This window comes from Camellia sinensis, chromosome 2 (assembly GCF_055761805.1).
Source record: "Camellia sinensis isolate YWXY chromosome 2, ASM5576180v1, whole genome shotgun sequence".
NCBI lineage: Eukaryota > Viridiplantae > Streptophyta > Magnoliopsida > Ericales > Theaceae > Camellia > Camellia sinensis.
In genome coordinates, this window is record NC_138962.1 from 37,501,250 (window position 1) to 37,526,270 (window position 25,021).

Sequence of the window (25,021 nt, forward strand, 5' to 3'; positions counted from 1 at the left end):
ATAAACGTAAGGATTGAAAAATCCTTACAGATTAAATTCAAGCCAATTATTAAGCGATTGCTTTGATGGTTCTTTTGCCTCAACAAATAGGACTTCAAAATTACTAAGTGTAGAGAAAAGAAAAATTAAAAGAAGAATGAGGGAGACGGAGAAAGACGATTGAGTGAACAATCAAAGTAATAATTACTTACCTCTACTCCTATGCTTCGAAAAGGAAGTGCATAAAATGCTTCGAAATGAAAATGCTGAAAATAAATGCTTCGAAATATAAATGTATGTTAAACTACTCCTAAGATAAGGAAAATGACAAGAAATATTGAAATCAATTGTCTTTGATTATGAATTCTGGATTCTTACAATGTAGCCATGAATGGCTATTTATAGGCAAATATTTGTAGGAAAAAACTTCCAGCAATAACCACCCAATAACCACCTACAACTACCCACTCTTCCTTCTTCATTCTCACAATGCCACATATCTCTCCATGTTTTCATAACTTCCTTTAACCTCCAATTCATGCTCCATGTTTTTCACTTTATTGTCCATCATCTTTTTCACATTTCATAACTTCTCATAACCTCCAAATGAGTAGGTGGATGCTACATGTCCTGCAATTATATAAATAATAAATAATAATAAAAATTACAAATTTATGGTGCCAACAATTTGACAAGTGAGATTAACCTTCGATGCGTTATTTTACTATTGGTTAGTAATACCATATATTGATGATGATGTGGTATCACTATTATTTATGTATTATTATATAGTTTATCATTAGACATACAAGACTCTTTTGCATTACTTGTAATATACTAATTATATAGTAATACCATATTTCTAATTCTAATTTTTCACAAAGTCAATTGTAAAAAGAAAAAATTAAAACTTTTATATTAAATGTTTAAGATTTCGTACTTAATATTAATTTAAAAAAAATTAATTTCTGTTATTGATTATCAGAAAAAAAAATTTGAAAATTTTAATTAATAAATGCCTCCTCTAAACTATTTTCCTAACTTCACCACTGTATATGAGCTGCTTATAGTTTTCATGTTTTTAATTTTAGTTTTTTATTTTAAGAGTTCGTGTCATATTATTTAATGTAACTTTTTACTTGCCATTTATTAGGTAAAAATGACTTAAATAAGTTTTAAAAATTGATTATTTCAAAGTTAGAGAAAATATACTTTTTTTTCTTACTTATGTTTTCTGATAATCAATTTTTTAACTTATAAAAATGTGCACCAAATAGACTCGTGTGTGATTTTGCATTGTAACAATGTGTTTTGAAGTCGTAAGAGTCTAGCTCAAAGTGGGACACATCGTTATGATTTGTGACTGGACATTACAAGGCAACATTGCAGAAAATAATTAAGGGGAGGAGGGATTTCTTGCCTTGACGGTTGCAAATGTCAACGAGTACAAGTTGTTTGTGTACCGCTCTGTGAATCTACGCAACAAAATTGTTACAGTATTAGTATTGTGTATTGAAAATTTTCAGTTAATAAAAATTGAAAACTGAGAAATTTTACACTGAAAAATGAGTTAAACAAGCTTAGAAACCAACCCTGAAACTTCACCAGGGAGGAACCATGGTTTCCAACCATATACAATTGGCAAATCCAGTACATTTATCCATTCTAGTGTGCCCACATATGGAATAACCATGTCATGATCGCCGCTGTCACGGAAGAATTTTTTTAAATATTTTAATGGTAAAATATTAGATATATATATGTCTCAATTCTCCACAAACTACAACCGTCAATTACATCCGAAAAATACTAGTTAGAGTTGGATCCAAAATATATGAATTTACTCGCTCTAGAATTTGTGAAAAATCAAACTATTTGAGTTTGGGTTGACTAAATTTTTTTGAGTTTGACTTGAAATATAAACGACTCAAACTTGAATATATTTTGAAATTTCTTAAATTTTTATGTCAAACTTATAAAATGTTTTGTGAACAAGAGCTCTACAACGTTTTGTGGTGAGATTTTTATGAAAGTCGACACTATTAGCGACGTCGTTTGTCATAGATAAGGTCTTATTACATCTCTGCCATTCCTCTTTGGTTCCCTGAAAATCACCTAAATGAATCAATACCATGCTGTCAAACATAAATATTAGGGTTTAATTACTGATTGGTACTCTTCAAATTTAGCATACCTCTCGAACATGAAGAGCTTTTCGTACAGTTTCATCATTTGCCCAAACATAAGAGTAAATATAATTATAATTCTGCAAAAAATAAAAATAAAAATAAAAAAAATTGTTAAAATTCTTTCTTAATTTTGAAGAGGCCAGAGAGAGAGAGAGAGAGAGAGAGAGAGGGGGAGAGGGATTACTCGACACCATGGACCGGGAATTGTGGGAAGCGAAAGATTTTTGGGAATTTCTTCAACGAGGGCGTTTCGATCCCATTTTAAAAAATGTGATTTGGGGGACAATGTACCACACAGTGATTCTAAAATTTGTGACATGTTTATTTTCTCTACACACTGCAAATGAAATAGTAAATAGTTGTTAATAACTCCAACAAGTCCATAAGATGAAAAAGTGTATATGTCAATCCTACTCACCTCCTGTACTTGCCGAAGATACTCTACACACAAGACGTTGTCAGGATCTACATCTCTGTACTTCCCATAACAATATGCTTTCGTCGACTGAAAAATCGAAAAATATTTTAAAATTTTACAATTTGATATTTGCGGAGAATTGCTAAATTTTACGAAGAATACCCACAAAGAGGAGAGAAGAACAAATAGTAATTACTGAAAGGTAAGAACTAACCCCTGACCTCTATGTGTCAGCATGGTGGCTCAATACTTTTGGGAGTATTTGGTGAAATTTCGATGTGTTAGAATTTTCATATTAACTTAAATATTATTTATTAACTTTTTAATTGTAAAATTTATAATTCAAATACAGTCTAAAACTAATGAATGTTTTAACTTTAGAATTACCTCGTAGAGACTATTTGATAAATATACCACTCGATGAGCAAATGGCACTCTTGAATTAAGGTCGTTGATTTCATGCGTGAATGGGTTCCCAAGCAAGTAACCCTGTGTCCATTTCAAACAATCTCAAAACATTAACCCATACATTAATTGGAAAAATAAATAAATAAAAATTAAACTCGGGTTATTTAAATTCTTATGATCGAATGGTTTACTTCAATGTTCAATGGTGGCTCATTTCCAACTTCATTTCCTGCCCAAAACAATCAAAATGAAAAAAAAAAAGAAAAGAAAAAAGGTTATTGATCTTTCTAGGGGGATAATGCAGTTTTATATATCTTTATGGTAAATTATCAAAAACCCTAAAAGATTCAAAACTAATTTCCTCTGTATCCACTAATAATAAGTTAATGCATAAATTAGATACAAAATGTGATCTCCACAATTATACTTACCATCGTATATTTCTTGAACAATGTTGGTGTTAGTGTATTGTATAGCTGTTAGTATTAGTTTATGTAAAGTAATATAAAGTAAGCTTTTCATTTGCTTTTCCTTTCTACTTTTGGTGCCTCATTTTGGCATCCGATGTATCCTCTCCTCTCTATAAAGAGAGTGCATTCCCATTGTAAATTGTACACACCACAGATCAATATAGAGTTATACATTTCTCTCTCTCTCTCTCTCTCTCTCTCTCTCTCTATCAAACTATTGTTTCATGGTATCAGAACCCAGTTATACAATTATGGCATTCTTCAATTTTGGTGCTTAGTCCTGTACACAGTGGCACTACACCAAACAGCTCGGAATCTCCTTACGATTCCAACGGCACCATGCCCGTTATCAGAAACGCCCTCACGCGCTCTCACGCGCCGTATTTGTGATCAGCGCGTCTCTACTGCCGTCGCCACTCTCACACGCGCCTTCACGCCCCTACAGCTCTGTACTTTCATGCGTCGCACCTGTTATCGTGCACTCGTGTGCGCCATCTGTCTACCGTGAGCTGTGCCTGCACTGTTCTGCCATCGTGCACCTGCGTGCGCCATCTGTCTACCGTAAGCTGCGCCTGCGCCGTTCCGCTATCATGCACCCGCGTGCACCACCTTGCTATCGTGAGCCGCGCGTGCGCCGTTCTTCTAACGTGCACCGCTGACATCATTTTACATCCTTCTGACATCATCTCTGCACAGCAGACCTTTCCTAGCTATTTTTGACCTTCCGGACTCACTGGTACACTCTGTTTTACCTAATTTTGATCCTACAGGTCTATTCCTATTGATTTAGCCCTACTCAACTATTATTATGGATCGTCATGATGCCTCCCATCCCATTTCCGTTATTTTGAATGGTTCCAACTATGTTCTGTGGGCCCAAGCCATGTCTTCCTTCCTCAAAGGAAAGAAGCTCTGGCAAATTATCACTAGCGATGTGACCAACCGGTGAAAGACACTAATGAAACTCCTGATACTACTGCTACTGCTACTGTTACATATGAAGACTGACTTGAGGAATGGGACAGTAAGAATTACCAAATCATTACCTGGTTTCGAAATACCTCTGTTACCTCTATTAGTCTTCAATTTGGTCACTTTCAACTTGACTCTGTAACTACTCCTGCAAAAGACATCTGGGATTTTTTGAAAGAACGATACCAGACTACTGGTCTTGCCCATCAATATCAACTTCAGAGCCATCTTCACCAGATGCGCCAAGAATCCAGTCAATCCATCAATGACTTCCTTTCTCAAATGTACTCTGTTTGGGACCAGCTTGCTCTCTCCGAACCAACTTGGCCTCACCGAGAAGATGCTGCTTTATTTACTATCTATCGTAATCAACAAAGGTTGGTGCACTTTCTCATGGCTCTTACTTCCTCTTTTGAGCTCGTACGTGCCTCTCTTCTTCATCGCCATCCAGTGCCCACTCTTGAACAAGCTATTTCTGAGCTACTATCAGAGGAGACTCATCTCGGTACTCTCCAAACTCATCATGTGGACTCTGTTCTTGCCACTCCTCCGTACCGGCCATCATTTACCCAGTGGACCACTGCCTGCCTCTATTGTCAGAATCGGGGCCTTCCTTCAACACATCTCCTGGTCAATTGCCCTGTCAGATCCTGCCGATACTGCAACAAACTTGGTCCTGGTCATCTGCAACAGGATTGTTTTCGCAATCCCTCATGTTTATCCTCTAATAGCAACTCCTCTCGCGGTGGTTCTTCCCAGGAGAGTTTTCATCGTTTCGGGAATCAGTCTCATCACACTACTGCTGCTTTCGGGAATCAGTCTCATCACACTGCTGCTGCTGCCTCTGAGGGTTTCTCTGAGTCACCTGCTCCGTCTACCCCTCTATTTTCTCCAACGAATGTAAAGGTCATGTTCAAACACCTTCTCTTCCCTTCTGGTACACCTCCTCCTACTGCTTTGTCTGTGATCCCAGGTAACTGTTCTTGGTATTTTGACTCTGCTTGTTGTAATCATATGACCTCCAGTTCTACTATATTTTCTTCCATCTCTTCATCTCCTCATATTCCCTCAATTCATACTGCTGATGGTTCTCTCATGTCTGTCCGTCATGTTGGCACTATTTTCACATCTTCTTTATCTTTACCTCACGTTTATCATATCCCTGCTCTCACCTTAAACCTTATTTCTATTGGTCAATTATGTGAACTTGGTCTAACTGTCACATTTTCTGCTACTGATTGTTTGGTACAGGACCCTCAGACGGGGCAGACTATTGGGATCGGTCGTAAGCACAGACGTCTCTATGAACTCATCCACCTTCATGTTCCTGACTTTCCTCAGATCGCTGCTCCAGCATCTACTTCCTCATTATCTCCTTTTCATCTTTGGCATTGTTGCTTAGGGCATATTTTTGTTAATCGCTTAAAGTCTTTGGTTTCTAGTGGACAATTGGGTCATGTAATTCTAGATAATTTCGATTGTATACCCTGTCAGCTTGTCAAACAACGTACTTTATCATTCAATAAAAGTACTTCTGTTTCCCATGCACCTTTTGATCTTATAAATTCGGATATTTGGGGCCCCTCCCCTACTACTACTATGGTGGGATCTCGTTATTTTGTTGTTTTTATTGATGATTTTTCTCGATTTACTTGGCTTTTTCTCATGAAAACTTGGTCTGAACTTAAACACCTTTATTATAGATTTGCTCAAATGGTCCACACCCAATTTTCCAAAACCATCAAACTTTTTCGCTGTGACAATGCTATGGAATATCGGGATTCAGATTTTCTTTCTTTTCTTCAGAGTGATGGTACACTGCCTCATCGTTCCTGTGCTGGCACGTCTCAACAAAAAGGCCGTGCTGAATGGAAACATAGGCATATTCATGACACTACTCGCGCTCTCCTTCTATCTTCTTCCTGCCCTGAAAACTTTTGGGGGGAATCTGCCCGCACTGCTGTCTACACTATCAATTCTGCTCCTACCCCTGTCATCCATAATCAAACTCCCTTTGAACATCTGCATGGCACTCCCCCTCCATACACCAATCTTTGGGTTTTTGGCTCTGCCTGCTTTGTTCTACTTTAATCCCATGAACACACCAAGCTTGAACCTCGTTCTCGTCTTTGTTGCTTTCTTGGGTATGGAATTGAACATAAACGCTTTCCCTGTTGGGATCCTCTCTCTAAACGTCTTCGTATCTCCCGACATGTCATTTTCTGGGAGCACCAAATGTTTTCCTCCCTATCCTTCTTTCACTTTCCCGCACTTTCCACTAATGTACTGTTTACTAATCCTTCTATAGATCTCTTCACTGATGATTTTGATACAGGTTCCTCCTTTATCGAGACGCCCTTGCTTACTCTTGATCCCGTTCAGCCTGCTCTTCCTGAAGGTCCTCCTCTCATTGCACCACCTCCTTCTCCACCGGTTCTTCCTTCTACCGATCCTCCTACGGGTCGACCACGCCGGGTAACTCAACCTCCTATCCATCTTCGTAATTATATTGTTGGATCTGTTGCCTTTTCTACTTATGAACCTACCTCCTATCGTGAGGCTTGTACTAATCCTCTTTGACAGCAAGCTATGACTGATGAACTCCAGGCCTTGGACAAAACTCATACTTGGGATCTTATTGATCTTCCTCCTGGCAAGACTGCAATTGGCTGCAAATGGGTTTACAAAATCAAGACTCATTCTGATGGCTCTATTGAACGCTACAAAGCTCGTCTTGTTGCCAAGGGTTTCAACCAGGAATATGGTATTGATTATGAGGAGACATTCTCCCCTGTTGCTCGGCTTACCTCTGTTCGTAGTTTACTTGCTGTTGCTGCTGCTCGCCACTGGGAGCTCTTTCAGATGGATGTCAAAAATGCTTTCCTCAGTGGTAATCTTCTTGAGGAGGTCTACATGCAACCTCCCCCTGGGTCCTCTTTTCCCCCTCATAAGGTTTGCAAACTACAGTGTGCCCTCTATGGCCTCAAGCAAGCACCCCATGCCTGGTTTGCTAAGTTCAGTTCTACCATTCTTGACTTCGGATTCACCTCTAGCTCCTATGACTCTGCTCTTTTTATACGAACTACTCCTCATGGTACCACTCTTTTCATTGTGTATGTGGATGATATGTTTATCACTGGTAATGATGCAGCTAGTATTCTCCACCTCAAACGTTTTCTCCATCGACAGTTTGAGATGAATGACCTTAGTACTCTTAACTACTTCTTAGGCCTTGAAGTCTCTCATGATTCTACTGGTTCCTATTTGTTCTAGGCCAAATATGCATTCGATCTTCTGGCTCGTGCTGGTCTTACCGATTGCAAAACTACCTCTACTCCAGTTGATCCTCAAGTTCGTCTCACTCCTCTTGATGGGGATCTCCTCTCTGATGCTACTCTTTATCGCCAGCTCGTCGGAAGTCTTGTCTATCTCACAGTGACTCGTCCTGACATTGCCTATGCTGTTCACATTGTCAGTCAGTATATGTCGGCTCCTTGCACTCCCCACTATACAGCTTTACTCCGCATCCTTCGCTGCCTCAAACGTACTCTGTTCCATGGCCTTCACTACTCTGCTTCCTCATCTCTTGAACTGCGTGCCTTTTCTGATGCTGATTGGGCTGGGGATCCTACGAATCGACGCTCTACCACGGGATTTTATTTCTTCTTAAGGGATTCTCTTCTTACTTGGCGTAGCAAAAACAATCCCTCACTGCCCGCTCTAGTACCGAAGCTGAATACTGGGCTCTTGCTGATACTACTCAGGAACTTCTCTGGCTTCGCTGGCTCCTTGCTAATATGGGTGTTTCTTCTTATGGTCCTACCTCTCTTTATTATGACAATCAAAGTGCCATTCAGATTGCTCACAATGATGTTTTTCATGACCGCACCAAACATATTGAGATTGATTGTCATTTCATTCGCCAACATGTTACCTGTGCTACTGTTCATCTTCTTCTTATTGCTTTTGCCGATTAGCCTGCTGATATTTTCACCAAGGCTCATCCTCCTGGGCGCTTCAGTGATCTTGTTTCCAAACTCAACTTGGTTGATGCTTTCTCTCCTTGAGTTTGCGGGGGGATGTTAGTGTATTGTATAGCTGTTAGCATTAGTTTATGTAAAGTAATATAAAGTAAGCTTTTCATTTTCTTTTCCTTTCTACTTTTGGTGCCTCATTTTGGCATCCGATGTATCCTCTCCTCTCTATAAACAGAGTGCCTTCTCATTGTAAATTCTAAACAACACAGAGCAATATAGAGTTATACATTTCTCTCTCTCTCTCTCTCTCTCTCTATCTCTTTCTCTCTCTATCAAACTATTGTTTCAGTTGGGAACAATTAAGCCAGAGTACGAATCGCCACCAATGTATAATGGGTTGCCATGAAATTCGGGATGATCCACAATCCACTGCATCACAACTTATAATATAAGCAAACTTTATGCGTTTGCATTGTGTTCCAATTCGATGGCACATAACATTTATGTATCATAAATTCGTAATATATAAGGCAAAGATTTTCTATTCTTCATGCAAATTTTTCTCACCTTCCTGAGAAAACTATAAGCTTGTCCTGCTGCTAACGTGTCGCTGGTGTTGTATGCTGTTGAAGTTTTTGCATAAGAGAATTCAGTGCCAACAGGTGAATCTAAAAATATTATGTTGACGACCTGCAATATTAATTACAATTTCTCATTATAACGTCATGAAATAAAGGTTATCAACATTTAAATTACGGAAAAAGTAGTAGGGTTACATTTTCACACCTTTGTCCATTAGTATGGATTCAACTTCAAAGTTGGCTTGTTCCAAGTGGAATTTTCGTAGTCAAAAGTAAATGGACCTATATATATAGATGAATATAAAAATTGACAAAACATTTTAAATTGAGGGCTATTTTTGTCCTGCTAGTTCAATGATTACTTGATTCAATATTGATATTGTTTTCAACAGCCTTAACAAACTAGATTGTGTGAGAAATGAAGTAGACTTTTTTTGCTTTTTCAAACAATGTAGTATACTTTACAATATTATTTTTTAGGATAAATTACACTTTTCACCTTTTAATATGATTCAAATTTTATTTTGATCCCTATAGTGTACCTAAACGATGAATTTGTATTAGTTTGAAGCAGTAGAGAAAGTGAATACCAATTTCACAGAGAAGAGCGGACAAAGCAGAGCAGCGTGGGCCTCCGGAGAGCCAAAGCATGAGAGGGTCATCTTTTGGACTCCTTTCTGACTCTATAAAATAGTAAAACAGCTGCACTTCATCTGATTCTCCTACTCCCACATAACTATTTTTTTTTTTAAAAAAAAAAACCCATAAAAAATGTAAAACACAATATTAATTGCTATATCAAAAACCACATTGTCAATTTAAGTAATGAAAATAGTGCAATTTTTTTTTTTAAAAAAAAATGCTTAGACTTACCCACTTTCAAGTTTGAATGGTCTTGACAAGGGCTGAATGTGAGACAACATTAACGGAAGAGAGAAGGAAGAAGAAGAGAATTAAACGAAACAACATTGGGATATAATGTTGGACTAATAGTGACTCAATTGCTGGAATTTGATTCTTGGAGATTTTTTAGAGAATGGTAGTGAGTGAGTGGCATTGCAACTCTAAAAAAGCACAAAATATAAAAAACACTTTCTGTGTTTTAGTTGTTGACTGAGGGCCGTAACCTTCGGTCGACATACCCAGCAACTGCAACAAGAGATGACGAGAGTGACCGACTTTTTGGTTCGCACGCCTATTAAACTTGTCTATTTTCTGTTTTACGAATTGAAATTCTACCTTTTTTTTTATTTTTTATTATATATATATATATATATATATATATATATATATATATATATATATATATAACCAATTTGGGTTTTTTTTTTTTTTTTTTTTTGAGACTAAACACAAAAACGATGGATTCAACATGTATTTAGGGGTGACTTGGGAATTGACATTTTTTATTATTATTATTATTTTTGAAAGGGTAATTTGTGTAGTCAAATTGGGCCGAGCTAGGTTGGAGTGGCGGTCAAAGATGTTTTTAGGACCTAACTACGAGACCTAGCTATGGGACCTAGCTATAAGACCTAGCTACGGGACCTAGCTATGGGACCTAGCTATAGGACCTAGCTACAGAACTAAGTTATTGGACCTAGCTACAGGACCTCGCTACAAGACCTGGCTACGGGACCAAGTTATTGGACCTACCTACGCGGCCTAGCTATGAGAACTAGCCACGGGACCTAGCTATGGGACTTAGCTACTTCCTAGTGGCGGTCAACACTATGGCCGAGCTACCAAGCAAGGTAATCAAACGGAGAGAAGAGCCGAAGTAACTTGGTTGACCACAATGTTAGCCGAGATAAAGGGGTCAGCCGAGGTAAAGGTGTCAGCCGCAGTAAAAAGAGCTTAGCAAGTGGATCGCAAGTGTTAGCCCAGTTCAAGTGTAATGACGGTCACCGCGGTCGTAGCACGCCATAGTTAGCTTGGTCATAGTATTTGGAACCAAGGTATGATGGCTTCTCATGGTGGACCTCGCTTTGGTTAGTGCGGTCTTAACGCGCCATAATTAGTTCGGTCCAAGTATGAAAAGGGATTGGCAAGTGTTACCACGGTCCAAGTGTGATTAAAGTCACCAAACGGAGTAAAGGTAGTTATCTCGGTCATGGTATTCAGAACCAAGGTATTTGGGCTTCTTGCGGTGGACCTAGCTATCGTTAGCTTGGTTGGGGGTTTACTACGGTTAGCACGGTAGTAAGTAAACACCACAGTTGGAGTATGTCAAACCGAGGTACACGCAGTGAAAGGAAGAACCGAACTAGCTGGAGCTCGGTCTAGTCTGCGGCTTTAGCATGGTCATGTTAGCTCGGTCGTATTGGAATCCGACCATGGTAAAACCATCTCACTTGGTTTAAGCAGTGAGGGGGGTGTTGAAGGATAGGCATTATCTTTTAGGAATGTGATTCCTAGGAGGACTTTACATGGAGGAGTAAGAGTCCTATTAAGATTGTGCCACGCAGAACCTATAAAAGCTTACAACATCACCTATGGAGAGGCAATACAACTTTGATTCTCGAATACATAAAACTTTTTGTCTATTTGTCTATTTTGCTAATTTAGGGATCGGAGAGGTATCCGGCACACACCCGCCGGCTAGCTCATGTTTGTATTTTCAGGGAATAAAGCGACGACGTACGGAGGAGCGCAATCTTGATCAACAGGATTATACGACAAGATTATTTCTTGCTCGTACAATTGGCACTGTCTGTGGGAACATCAGACTAGAACAAAACCTCTTGATCAAGTTTTCCTTGCTAATAAGAATCAATGGTGCACAACGAAGATTTGCCGCAGTCCGCCATCGACGGACAAACTCCAGAAAGGGGTGGGAGTCATGAAGGTTTGCCTCATATCCCTCCTATGGCGGATTTGGAGCCCCAACGACAGAACCCCAGGAGGGATACTAGGGGAAGGCGGAATAATAGCCCCCGTCGCTCTCACTCACAAAGTCTTGATAGACAAAGGCGAAGGATTGATCCTCAAGTTCTGGAGGACCGCGTGAAGGAGCAGGACGAATTGATACGACGGATGGCAGCGGACATGGAGTCTATGAAACACCAGATCAAAGGAAAAGGGGTGGCGACAGGAGAGGGGTGCAAAAGCAAAACGCCCCATCGCCACTCAGAAGATCGTGGTAGGCATACCACACCATCACGAGCAGAGAGTAAAAGCCTTAGAACAGGCAATACTCAATCTAGAACCTCCAGGACTCGTTGCTCCAGGTCTGAGAGAACGAGATCTGAGAGGTCTTGTACTGAGAGAAGCACCTATCGGCCCTCACGCACGCACCAGACATCATCCAAGTAGACGGAGTTGCCTAGATCATCCGACTTACGAACCGTGCTAGAAGAAAGGGCACGATGGAAGGAGGACATTAGGGCGCATGACCCTCACAGAGTTTCTGCCCTTCAGCGGTTGGCTCCTCGGACGCATGGAAGCGTTGAGGTTGGAATGCCAATACCGCGCCCTGCTTATGAACAAACAGACAAAGCATTAGCGATGCTGCAGACCTCGCCGTTCGTTTAGGCAATTGAGAACGCGCTCCTACTTTCAGGCTTCCTCCAGCCCAAATTCACCACGTACGAGGGGAAGGCAGACCCCTACATACACCTAAGCCACTTCTGCCAGGTTATGGCGGTAAATCGGCGAAACGAGGCTTTGATGTGCATCCTCTTCCCATCCAGCCTTGGCAACCTAGGCTTGACTTGGTTCGAAAAGCTTCCAGAAGGCAGCATAGCCTCCTGGGCGCAGTTGGCAGAGGCGTTAGTAACAAGGTTCAGAACGAACACCAAAACCCCGGTGGAGATCGATCAGCTACTCTCCATCGACATGGGCGACAAGGAGACGTTAAGATCCTACAATAGCCGCTACTGGGAGACCTTCAACTAGATTGGGGATTGCCCCACCAATCTCGCCATCGCACAATACAAAAGAGGTCTTCCAGTTGGAAACAGGTTGAGGGACTCAATCACCATGACGCCACCCCATACGATGGAAGCCTTGATGGAGAGAGTACACCAACATATTCGCGTGGAGGAAGATGGCAACCACTCTAAAGCAAAATCTAGCACAACTGCAATACCAGATAAAAAGACTACGGCAAAAGTCAACGCGGTAGAACGTCCAAGCAGAAACGAGCGAGGCAGGCGGGACAACGGAGAGGACCAAGACAAAAGGAGGTTGAGAGTCCGCACTGCCATTACCACGGTGTTCAAAAAACTGATTTATCGGATTCTCAGCGAGATTCACAATAAACCTTTCGTCCGATGGCCTGCTAAACTGGGAGAAGCGCAAAGAGACTATGACGAGAGGTCGTGGTGCACCTTCCATGATGAAAAGGGGCACTACACTAAAAATTACACACCATTAAGGCAGCATTTGGAGGAGTTAGTGGCAGCTGGGCACCTGGACCAATACATAGAAGGAGGGACACAGCCAGCCCCCCAGAACCACAGCAACCCAAATGGGATGCCGGTCGACGCTCCATCTTAAGGCGTAATAAACGTAATACATGGAGTATTCGAACCTGAGCGAGTATGTGAGCTCAGGGGGATGATCAAAAAGGCTGAGCACTTAAGGGAGGTACTAAGTGCACAACCTACCATCAAAAAGGGGAGAACAGAACCCACAAATGTCATATCTTTTTCAGACAAAGACTTAGTAAGGATATACTGCCCTCACAATGATGCACTGGTCGTCACTCTACGCATCAAAAATTTTGACGTCAAACGGATTTTGATCGACCAAGGAAGCTCATGTGAGATAATGTATTATGAAACCTTCAAACAATTGAAACTGGAGGACAAACACTTGGCACCTGCAACATCTCCCCTGATCGGATTTAATTCAATGCCAGAGTGGCCAGTGGGCAAGATAATCCTCCCAGTCAAGGCAGGAACCATGACAAAACAAGTGGAATTCTGGGTATTAAAAGTCCCTTCCTCTTACAACATAATATTGGGAAGGACATAGTTGCACGCCATGCGATCGGTAGCTTCTACCTCCCATCAAGTATTGTGGTTCCCCAACGAAGCCGGGGTAATTGAAGAGGTCTTTGGAGACCAAACTATGTCCAAACAATGCTTCGTCACAGCAAATGGCAGCCGCGCTGCCAAAGGATATGTACAGTTGGTGGAAGAACTCGAGAGCAAGGAGCTGTTCACAGATGTTGGCAAGGCAGCTGAATAAAAGGCAATTTAAGATTGGAGATTGGGTGCTGTGCAAAGCAATGAGAAACACTTTTGGCATCCGGAGATGGCAAGACTAGGGCCCAAATGGGAAGGACCATACGAAGTGGTTGATTAGCAGGAAAAGGGGCATACCACTTGGAAGATGGAGATAGCAAGGTTATCCTCAGGCCGTGAAACGCTGCCAATCTCAAGTTATTTTATTTTTAGCTTTCCTATAGAGTACTTGTAATTTTTCTTTTCCTCAATAAAACAAGTAGTTTCCTTTTCAGCATAGATTGTTTTCTTTTGTAAAAGTTGTTTTAGCGAGCTAGGGGCATTAAAAGCAGCGTTGGCTGGAAAAACCAACATTTAGCTCTCCTAAGCTGAGATAAGGATATCTAGGCTGCAGGAAGTTGGCAGGTTTGACCAACAAGTCTTTGCCTGACTTAGAGGGCAACCAAGAAGTTTGGCAGGAATAACCAAACGCTTAGCTCTATGTTGGCCGGAATAACCAACATTGAGCTCTCCTAAGCCGAGATAAGGAAATCTAGGCTGCAGGAAGTTGGCAGGTTTGACCAACAAGTCTTTGCCCGACTTGGGGGGCAATCAAGAAGTTTGGCAAGAATAACCAAACGCTTAGCTTTATGTTGGCTAGAATAACCAACATTTAGCTCTCCTAAGCCGAGATAAGGATCTAGGATGCAGGAAGTTGGCAGGTTTGACCAACAAGTCTTTGCCCGACTGGGAGGCAATGAAAAAGTTTGGCCGGAATAACCAAACACTTCACTCAGGGTTAGCCGGAATAGCCAACTTTGAGCTCTCTTCAGCCGAGATAAGGATCTAAGCTGAAGAGGTTGGCTGGAAAAACCAACTTTTAGTCCGCTTCAGCTGAGATAAGGATCTAGGCTGAAGAGTGGTTAGCTAGAATAACCAAATTTTGGTACTCTTCAGCCGAGATAAGGATCTAGGCTAAAGAGTGGTTGGCAGGGATAAGTAGATTGCAAGGTTGAGATCGAGATTGGTATCTCGGAAAGAAATTGTTATACTTCATACAAGTTATAGTTGAATAATGGATGCAGGTATAAACCGAACAGAAAGATGAGAAAATTGAAGATTTCATTCCAAACTGAAGATTTCATTCCAAAAGTGCATTACAAAAGGAGGGGCCATAGCCCGGTTACAAAAGCTTCCAAAATTAGCATCCAAAGAAAAGAAAGTACATGGTGATGCAAAGAGGTCATCTAAATCGGCGTCCAATTCAACCCTGGCTTCACCTAAAGGTAGCTCGGTTATGGTAAGCACACTTTGGTTGAGCTCGATCGAAGGCACCGCATCAGACACAACAAGAAAATGTGGGATGGAGACCACTGGAGTTGGAGAGATGGACTGGCGACCGAGCTGGGCGTTGTTATCAGGCTCTTGGGATGCATCATCTTCCTCCTCAACTTGAAGAAATTTTTGCTGAATGACATTTGTATAATCCACCATGGAGTTCGGTATAAAATATGGAGGAGGGTTTAGGAAGACCTCAGTCTCTTAGCTATGACCGAGTTGTGCCACAGTTGTTTTCCACCCACACTTGAAGAAGAGGTTTGTGGCAGCCTCACATTGCAAGATATAGTATCACGGTTGAGCGTGCAAAGGTGTGCCTGGCCAATCTAGTCAATCTGCAAAGTGAAAAGGAAAAATATTAAGCACGAATTGTTGGACCGTGCTAAAAGAAACAAAGGCGAAATAAATGGAGTCCTCGCTCGGCTAAAGTGGAACGAGGGATTCGTAGCCCGGTTGATGCTTATGGTACGGCATTCTTAGTTCGGTTTTGACTAAGTCAGGGAGTTGGTTTCACTCCAAGTTATTGCTCGGTTGAAGGGCTGAAGTTTTTAGCTTGGCTGTTAACAGGTAATCCCAAATCATGCTACGCAGATGGAATTAAGGGGCAATTGAGAGGGTAATTTGTGTAGCCAAATTGGGCCGAGCTAGGTTGGAGTGGCGGTCAAAGATGTTTTTAAGACATAGCTACGAGACCTAGCTATGGGACCTAGCTATAGGACCTAGCTACGGGACCTAGCTATGGGACCTAGCTATAGAACCAAGTTATTGGACCTAGCTACAGGACCTCGCTACAAGACCTAGCTACGGGACCCAGTTATTGGACCTAGCTACGCGGCCTAGCTATGAGAACTAGCCACGGGACCTAGCTACGGGACTTAGCTACTTCTTAGTGGCGGTCAACACTATGGCCGAGCTACCAAGCAAGGTAGTCAAACGGAGAGAAGAGTCGAAGTAACTTGGTTGACCGTAATGTTAACCGAGATAAAGATATCAGCCAAGGTAAAGGTGTCAGTCGAGGTAAAGGTGTCAGCCGCGGTAAAAAGAACTTAGCAAGTGGATCGCAAGTGTTAGCTCAGTCCAAGTGTAATGACAGTCACCGCGGTCATAGTGCGCCATAGTTAGCTTGGTCGTAGTATTTGGAGCTAAGGTATGATGGCTTCTCATGGTGGACCTTGCTTTGGTTAGTGCGGTCTTAACGCGCCATAATTAGTTCGGTCCAAGTATGAAAAGGGATTGGCAAGTGTTACCACGGTCCAAGTGTGATTAAAGTCACCAGACGGAGTAAAGGTAGTTATCTCGGTCATGGTATTCAGAACCAAGGTATTTGGGCTTCTTGCGGTGGACCTAGCTATCGTTAACTTGGTCGGGGGTTTACTACGGTTAGCACGGTAGTAAGTAAACACCACAGTTGGAGTATGTCAAACCGAGGTACACGCAGTGAAAGGAAGAACCGAGCTAGCTGGAGCTTGGTCTAGTCTGCGGCTTTAGCATGGTCATGTTAGCTCGGTCGTATTGGAATCCGACCATGGTAAAACCATCTCACTTGGTTTAAGCAGTGAGGGGAGTGTTGAAGGATAAGCATTATCTTTCAGAAATGTGATTCCTAGGAGGACTCTACATGGAAGAGTAAGAGTCCTACTAAGATTGTGCCACGCAGAACCTATAAAAGCTCACAACATTACCTATGGAGAGGTAACACAATTTTGATTATCGAATACACAAAGCTTTTTGTCTATTTGTCTATTTTACTGACTTAGGCATCGGAGAGGTATCCGGCACACACCCGCCGGCTAGCTCATGTCTGTGTTTTCAGGGAATAAAGCGACGACGTACGGAGGAGCGCAATCTTGATCAACAGGATTATACGACAAGATTATTTCTTGCTCGTACAATTTTATTTTATTTTTTTTGGCTTTTTGATCATTTTATTTATGAGATAAAAATAGTTGTATGAGAATGACCATGAATACTGGTGTGTATGAATTTTTAATCGATGAGTAACCTCGTTCACCTAAGAATAAATATTGAATGTAATAGGGATATCATTCTAAGTAATGTTACTGTTAAGATAATTATATAAAGAAAATGAGCATTTTTATATATCTATCTATCTATCTATCTATCTATCTATATCTATACTATCTATACTATATATATAAGCAAATGTAGTAGAGTATGAAAATTCTCCAAACTCTTAATATTAAACTCTTATGAATTATCTCTCTTATGTGTTACCTCTCAAGTCTTCTCTCCCACTCTCTTAATTTTTAATCATTTGTCAATTATCTAAATCTTAAAGCTAAAGGGATTATATATATTTAAATAAAATAATAAATATTTAGATATGAACAACAAAGAGGTAGAGATAAAAATATAAAAAAATAAAATAAAAAGATACCTATTCAAATTTCAATCACAAAATAATATAAAGAGTAAAAAAAACGATTAAAAAATAATAAAATAAAAAATATTATGAGTCAATTAATTTTAAAAATAAAAAGTTAACTATTTATATATGAACAATAAAAAAATATTACGAGTCAAATAAATTTTAAAATAAAAAGATAATTATTTATATATGAAAAAAAAATAGAGATAAAAATATATACAAAATATATATAACTATTTAGATTTGAACTGAAAAAGAAAAATTCAAATAAAAGATAAAAAATATTTAAATAAAAAAGATTAAGATTAAGATATAAATTTCAAAAACATGATAAAGTTTTTAACAATCTATATTTACCTTATGTGAGTTTGTTGTAGGATTTCTATATATTTTGGCTAAATCTTTTTAAAGTTTATCTTTAAGTTGAAGTTAATATTTTATCTTTCAAAATCATTAATTAATTATCCATATAAATTTAAAATATAATAAAATTACATAAATAAAAATGCAAATAAAAGATAAAAAAACATTTAAATTAAAAATATTAAGTTTGAGATATAAATCCCAGATAGATAATAAATTTTTTAAGGATCTATATTTATATTTTGTGAGTTTGTTGTAGAATTTCTATATATTTCAGCTTAATCTTTTTAAATTTTATCTTCAAGTTTAACTTATTATTTTACCTTTTAAAATCATCAATTAATTATCCATATAAAGTTTAAATTTAATACAATTCCATATTTTGAATTGATAAAACTTCAAATACAAGATTAATATTCAAATAAAAAATATTAGGAGTTAAATACTTTTTAAAATAAATAACTATTTATGTATGAATAACAAAAAAAAAAAAAAATAGAGATGAAAAAAATATACAAAAATAAAAATATAACTATTTAGATTTGAACTGTAAAATGAAAATTCAAATAAAAAATAACAAAATATTTAAATAAAAAAATATTAAGATTGGGATATAAATATCCCAAAAAGATAATAATTTTTTTAATGATCTGTATTTATCTTTTGTTAGTTTGTTATGGAATTCCTATATATTTCAGCTTAATCTTTTTAAAGTTTATTTTCAAGTTGAACTTAATATTTTTTCTTTTGAAATCATCAATTAATTATCCATAGGATAGAATTCCATATATTTTTTTAGTCTAAGCATAATCTTTTGAATATAAAAACAAGTTCCTACAAATAAAACCATGAACAGAAGATTGGGGTGTGGGGGAGGGGGGAAACAATCAATATTGAGTCATTTCTGATCTCTTTTCGGTGCCAAAAAATCTTAAATATTTGCTTCACATTTGAAATGTGTACTTGCATGAGTTTTTGCATTTGTGAAAAAGTGAGTTTATGTAAATGGATATTATTATTTTTTTGTTACAATCTGTATTTTTCTTTATTTCTTTCTTTTTGTTAATAATATGTTATTTAATTGAGATTTTATCCTTTTTTTTTAAAAGCACTACTATTATCAATTTGTAACTCTCTCACTTATTGATTGTATTTAATTTTTTTTTTTTGGTGCAGATGTTAGATTGAAAATGAAGAACACATCAAAATTGATTGGATATAGGTTTATACTTTAAATGTACTCATCAGTTGATCTTTTATTACTGATTATCCTGTTGAAATAACTCATAATTAAATTTATTTTTAGGAACTTGTTTCATTTGAGAACTAAACCACAAATTTTTTCTTTTTTTTAAATTTTTTTTTTATTTAAATTCAGAGTTTGAGCAAATGGAAGAGGTCTCATATTAAAAATGTTAATTTTTTTTGAATAATTTAAATATTTATATTATTTATGTTTGTCAATTCAATTTTAATGCATTTCCAAACCTTTTTTATTTTTTATTTTTATATAATCATTGCAAACCTATTTATGTTTAATGAATCAATATAACCGAAAAACAAATAGCATGTAAAAAAAGTTTAACCACTAAAATGGGATGATTAATATAATATCTACTATTGATTAAACAAAATTAGTGTTACTTTTATTTAACATTAGTCATTTTGATTAATTATAATGTCTTTGTTACTCTACTTTGGTTGTCTGAAGTAATTCTTAGATAAATTAGCTGTTATATAGATGATGATTTACTTAATATATGATAGTTTTTTAAAAAATTCAATAATGTGAAATATTAAATATTTTTAATGATGTGAAGTAAGATTTACATACACAAATTAAATAAAAATATTATAAAATACAATCAAATAGGAATTTATTTTTTAATAATTATTGACTTTTTAAAATTTCGTACATCGCACGGGTGACCACTAGTTGTGTATGTTTAATTATTAGCAGAGGTTGCTTATATATAGGACTTATATGGAGTGCTAATCAAGAAGCATGAGAATAAAAAAACTCATAGAAATATGAAACTTAACAAATATGAAAAAGTAATATATTCTAAATATGTTTTAACAGTTACCAACTAATCAAAAAAAAATTTATAAATAGAATTAGATGCACATCATTTGTCTTTTACTAACTCAACTATTATATAGTCATTACTATCACATTCACAATGTCAAATTTCTTTTTAGTTGCTGCTTGCATCACGGCTATATCCAATCATCACATTTGGTTGTCAAACAAGATATAAAACTATTAAGAGGCGAGATAATGAATCTCACATAATAGGAAAGGATTGTGAATGATAATGTATACCGTTCTATCCTATGTTTGGAAATGATAAAATTAGATAACATTATTATATGATAAGAAAATTTTTGATGAACTTTTTAGCTTATCATAATTCTATCCCAACCAACTCATATGGATCCAGAAATACCATTGTGAGGGTGCGAAAGTATATTTGAAGGTATAAATCTTTATAATTTTTAATTATTTTAATATAATATATAATATATAATATTTAAAAAAAAAAATGAGATTGCGGTTGTCCCCATACATCTATCATTGTAATCAAAAGTTATATGACTCAATACAATGGGATGTAAGGCCCCGTTTGTTTTGGGGATAGAGGGAGGGATTGGATTAAGATGAAGGCGCAACTCATTAATATTATGTTTGTTTGCAAATTTGGGGAAGGAATTCATGAGCCCTCCAAATTATGATGGGCCATGAATGTTGGGATTGATAGTGCCAAAGACTTGGTTTTAGAAAATTAGTCCGTTGGTATTAGGGACTAATTTACTATTTTACCCATGGAATGAGGGTGATATAACTTGGAATGAGGCTCATAATATGACTCATGTAATATTAAACACAAATAATTGAATAAAATTTTATTGATAGTTAGATTCTTTAATATTTACAATAGAGAGAGAGAGAGAGAGAGAGAGAGAGAGAGAGAGAGAGAATAACATTGTGTAAAAATTGATTAATAGTAAAAAAAAATTAATAGTTGGATTCTTTAATATTTAAAAAATAAATAAAAAAAGAAGAAAAAGAATAACATTGAGTAAAAAATTATTTATTCTTTTGTTGGTATATGTCCAAATTTGATAATAATGCGAAGGGTATTTGTGAAATTTTATATGGTTAATCTCACTCCTATCTCTCAAAAAAATAAACTATTATTAGTCTACTGATTATCAAACAAATCTAATTTTTCTTAATCATCCCATTAGCAGATTTCTCACTAACAGTCATTTCACTAACAATTCTCTTTATTCTACTTCTAAAAACAAATGTGTTCTAATAATGTGCTATTCATATATGTAGGCTTGTTTTTGGAAACATCAAATTGTAATTAAAAAGTCATTTTAAAAAATTAATTATTTTATTATTATATATATATTTTTATAAAAAATTAAAAAATCATTAAAAGAAATAATTTTCAAAATAGCCTTATTATTTCATTGTCCAATGAGCATCTTCTTCTCTCTCATGGATCGTGCACCACCTTATCTCTCTCTCTCTCTAGTTGGCAAATAGGAAAGGAGGTTAGGTTATTGTTTGCACCCAACAGTCACAACAGTGGTCATCAAGGGAATCAACTAACCATCTTATACATATAAAATCATGGAGGGTGGTGGAGAGGCAAATTTGGAATAACTGCACTACTGGAATAATGACTTTTTGTCATTTTCACTTTTCTTTTCTTTGCTTTGCTTTTTTCTTTCAAATTTTTTTTGTCATATTTTAATTTTTCTTATACACGTGCATAATATTTATGCATAACGTGGTTTTCATTTTTGTTTAATAACAAAATTAATCAGTATATTTTGTTTGAGTTTTTTGAATTATGTTTTTTAAAAATTGACTATTTTGATTTTTGTTTTTTTTTGTTTTTAGTGAATATTTTTTAAATTTTAAATATTTTTTTTTTACTTTTTTAGATGCACCTTACTTAGATGTATCTAAAAAGTAAAAAAAATATGAAAAAATATTTTAAAAAATTAATAAATACATAAAAATACAAAAAATGTACTGAATTCTTGTATTTTTTTTATATTTTTGGTATTTAATGAATTTTTTTTAAAAAAAAATTTATAATTTTTTTTTTTTACTTTTTAGGTGTATTTATGTTAGGTGTGTCTAAAAAGTAAAAAAATTGTTTAAAATATTAAAAAAATTCAGTAAAAACGAAAAGACACGAAAAATAAGAAAATAGAATTTTCTGAAAAGTGGAAACAAGTAAGGTGATTCGTATTGAAAATTTTGATAATCAAAATAATACCGAATGCATAATTTAAAATTATAAGTATATTTTAGGATAAATTACTAATAAGTCTTAATAATTAGATTTAATTTTCATTACGTCGCATTGAAAATAAGTTTTAATAAAATTGTCGCTAAAAGTAATTTTTTGTAACGATTTTTTTGCATGTCATTAAAAATTGATAATTAGTGACCTTTTTTGTCACGGTTTTATAAATTGTTGTTAAAACTTATAATTAGTGATTTGTTTTGTGACGAATTTTTCAAATTGTCTCTGAAAGTTGAACATTAGTAACTTTTTTGTAACGATTTTTTTAAACTATTACTAAAACTTGTACTTAGTGACATTTTTTTATAACGATCCCGGTTTTTGACCTGACTCTTGTGGTATTCCGGACTCAAGTTTAATACTTTCATATTGTTGTTTACCTCTTTCTTCCCTTGTAGCTCTTTGAAATTGACTTTTGGGTTATTGTGATTGTGTTTGGGCAGGTTGGTCACTTGTTTTTCAAACCTTGTGTTGCCTAGAATTTTGGTCCTTCGCTCAAGAGGCATTTCCTGCGTGCGAGCGGGCTTTGTAAACTTTCAGTATTTTTGCAAGTCTACAAGACTACTGAGAGAAATTTCTACGCTCGGTCGGCGTTTCCTACGCTCGAGCCGGTGGGCGCTCAAGCGGCCTTTCTTGCGCTCGAGCGATGGTCTGTTGTCTGCAAAACTACTGGATGTGTGTTTTATACTCTCGAGCATCACTTCTTACGCTTGAGCGGTGAGTGTTTTGTTCATTGTGTTTTGGCACTCAAACGACCTTTCTTATGCTCGAGCGGAACTACTTTTTGTTTCTGACGCTCGAGCGGCACTTCTTGCACTCGAGTGGATTGTGCGTATATTAGATCGCGAAAATGACTTTTTACATCACTTTTCAAATCTTTTCTCTCTAAACCTAAAATTGGGACCCTCTCTCTCGAAAACACACACACACACATACACACACACACACTCTCTCTCTCTCTCTCTCTCTCTACATTTTCACCTAGTTCTAGTGATTTCTTCACCCTAATCCCTTTGATAAAAAGGTAAACCATCTCAAGATCTCCATTTTGATCTGAATAGAGTTGGATTTGGGCATCTTTAAAGTTTCGTCTTCTCTCTTTGAGGTAGGGACTTTTTACACTTTCATATGGTCTTTAGCTTGGTTATTTGTCATTGTGTAACAATGGTTGTGTTTGGGAGTATTTTGAACAAACCTCGGGTTTGGGTGTGAATAAAAAGAGGGGTTTCTATATGAGTGTGGAATAAATGATTATGGGGTTCGAGTATGAGGTTCTATGGTGGCAAAATAATTAATTTTGGCATTTTGGTTGACATATGGAAAAAAGAGAGTTTTGCCCTAGATGGGTCAAATTGTTATTTTGTATAAATAACTAAAATTGATAATGATAATGTGCAATTGGATGATTGTTGGTGTAAATCGTGGCGTTGGACACATGCTGTCTCTCACCTATGAGAATTTGAATAATTTATATCTATTGAGAAGATTGTATATCTGTTTAGAAATATCTATCTTGGGTTATCGGTGGAGGATAGCTATGATTGTTGTAGAAATTGCATGAGGATTAGGTAAATTGAAACTAATCTATTGTTGGTTATTGTAGACACCCTATTTTTGACGGCCCTTATGACTTGGACGTCATCGTATGTACACCCGATGATGAGTTTGTATGCTCGTCAAGTGCTCGAAGTCTTCAGCGAAATACCACAGTTTTGCACCTTTCAAACCCTGTACCCTTGTTGCCTTCATTCTTGGACCAAGCCTTGGTTTTTCAAGGCTGTAACCCTTGGTGGCCTACCGGCCATCTTTTTGGGCTACCGGCCATCACTTTTTGGTTGTCGGCCACCAGTGATAGCCGGCTGGTCACCAGTTTCTTTTGCAGATATTTTGTAACAGCTATGCCAGCAGTTTGCACAGGTGCATGATCAGCTCCCACGTGTAGGACTGAATATTCTTGAGGGGAATCCATGTTTTCTATATATAGGAGGCCTCCCTCTCATGTTTTAAGGTTAGAAAAATTTTGGAGCAAAATTTTTCCTCTTTTTCTACAATTCTCTCTCTCTCTCTCTCTCTAGCAAATTCCTATACTTTTGCTTACAAATCATTAATCTTTGCCTATACACCCTTAACCAAACCTTTTGTTGCTTGGAATTGGTTTTCGTCTTCAAATGTATAAGACTTTGCCTATTTGCTTGCTTTGTTTACACTTTTTCTTGCAATTTTTCAACTATTTTTGGGCTGTAAAACTTCTGTATTTTTGGGCTAAAATTTGTGTTCTAAGGCCATTAAAGGTTGAGAGATAGTTCACCCTTTTTTTTTCCCTTGTGTTTCCCATCTTTTTACTATCTGTTATTGAGATTTTAAACACTGCTTTTTAGAATTATTTCAATGGCTAAAATCATGTTTTGAAGTCCAAAATTGGAGAAGTTAGC

General features: G+C 37.0%; 1 pseudogene across 1 annotated transcript; it reads right to left on the reverse strand.

Annotated features, from left to right (window-relative positions):
- Positions 1-1,556: 1,556 nt before the first annotated feature.
- Positions 1,557-15,659, reverse strand: LOC145813066 (serine carboxypeptidase-like 18; annotated as a pseudogene). Its single transcript, XR_014356332.1, has 11 exons — positions 15,392-15,659; positions 9,585-9,731; positions 9,200-9,276; positions 8,981-9,103; positions 8,787-8,842; positions 4,511-4,584; positions 3,186-3,223; positions 2,974-3,075; positions 2,587-2,673; positions 2,353-2,505; positions 1,557-2,245 (listed from the first exon to the last, which is right to left on the reverse strand). The product of XR_014356332.1 is annotated as a serine carboxypeptidase-like 18 (transcript).
- Positions 15,660-25,021: the final 9,362 nt, after the last annotated feature.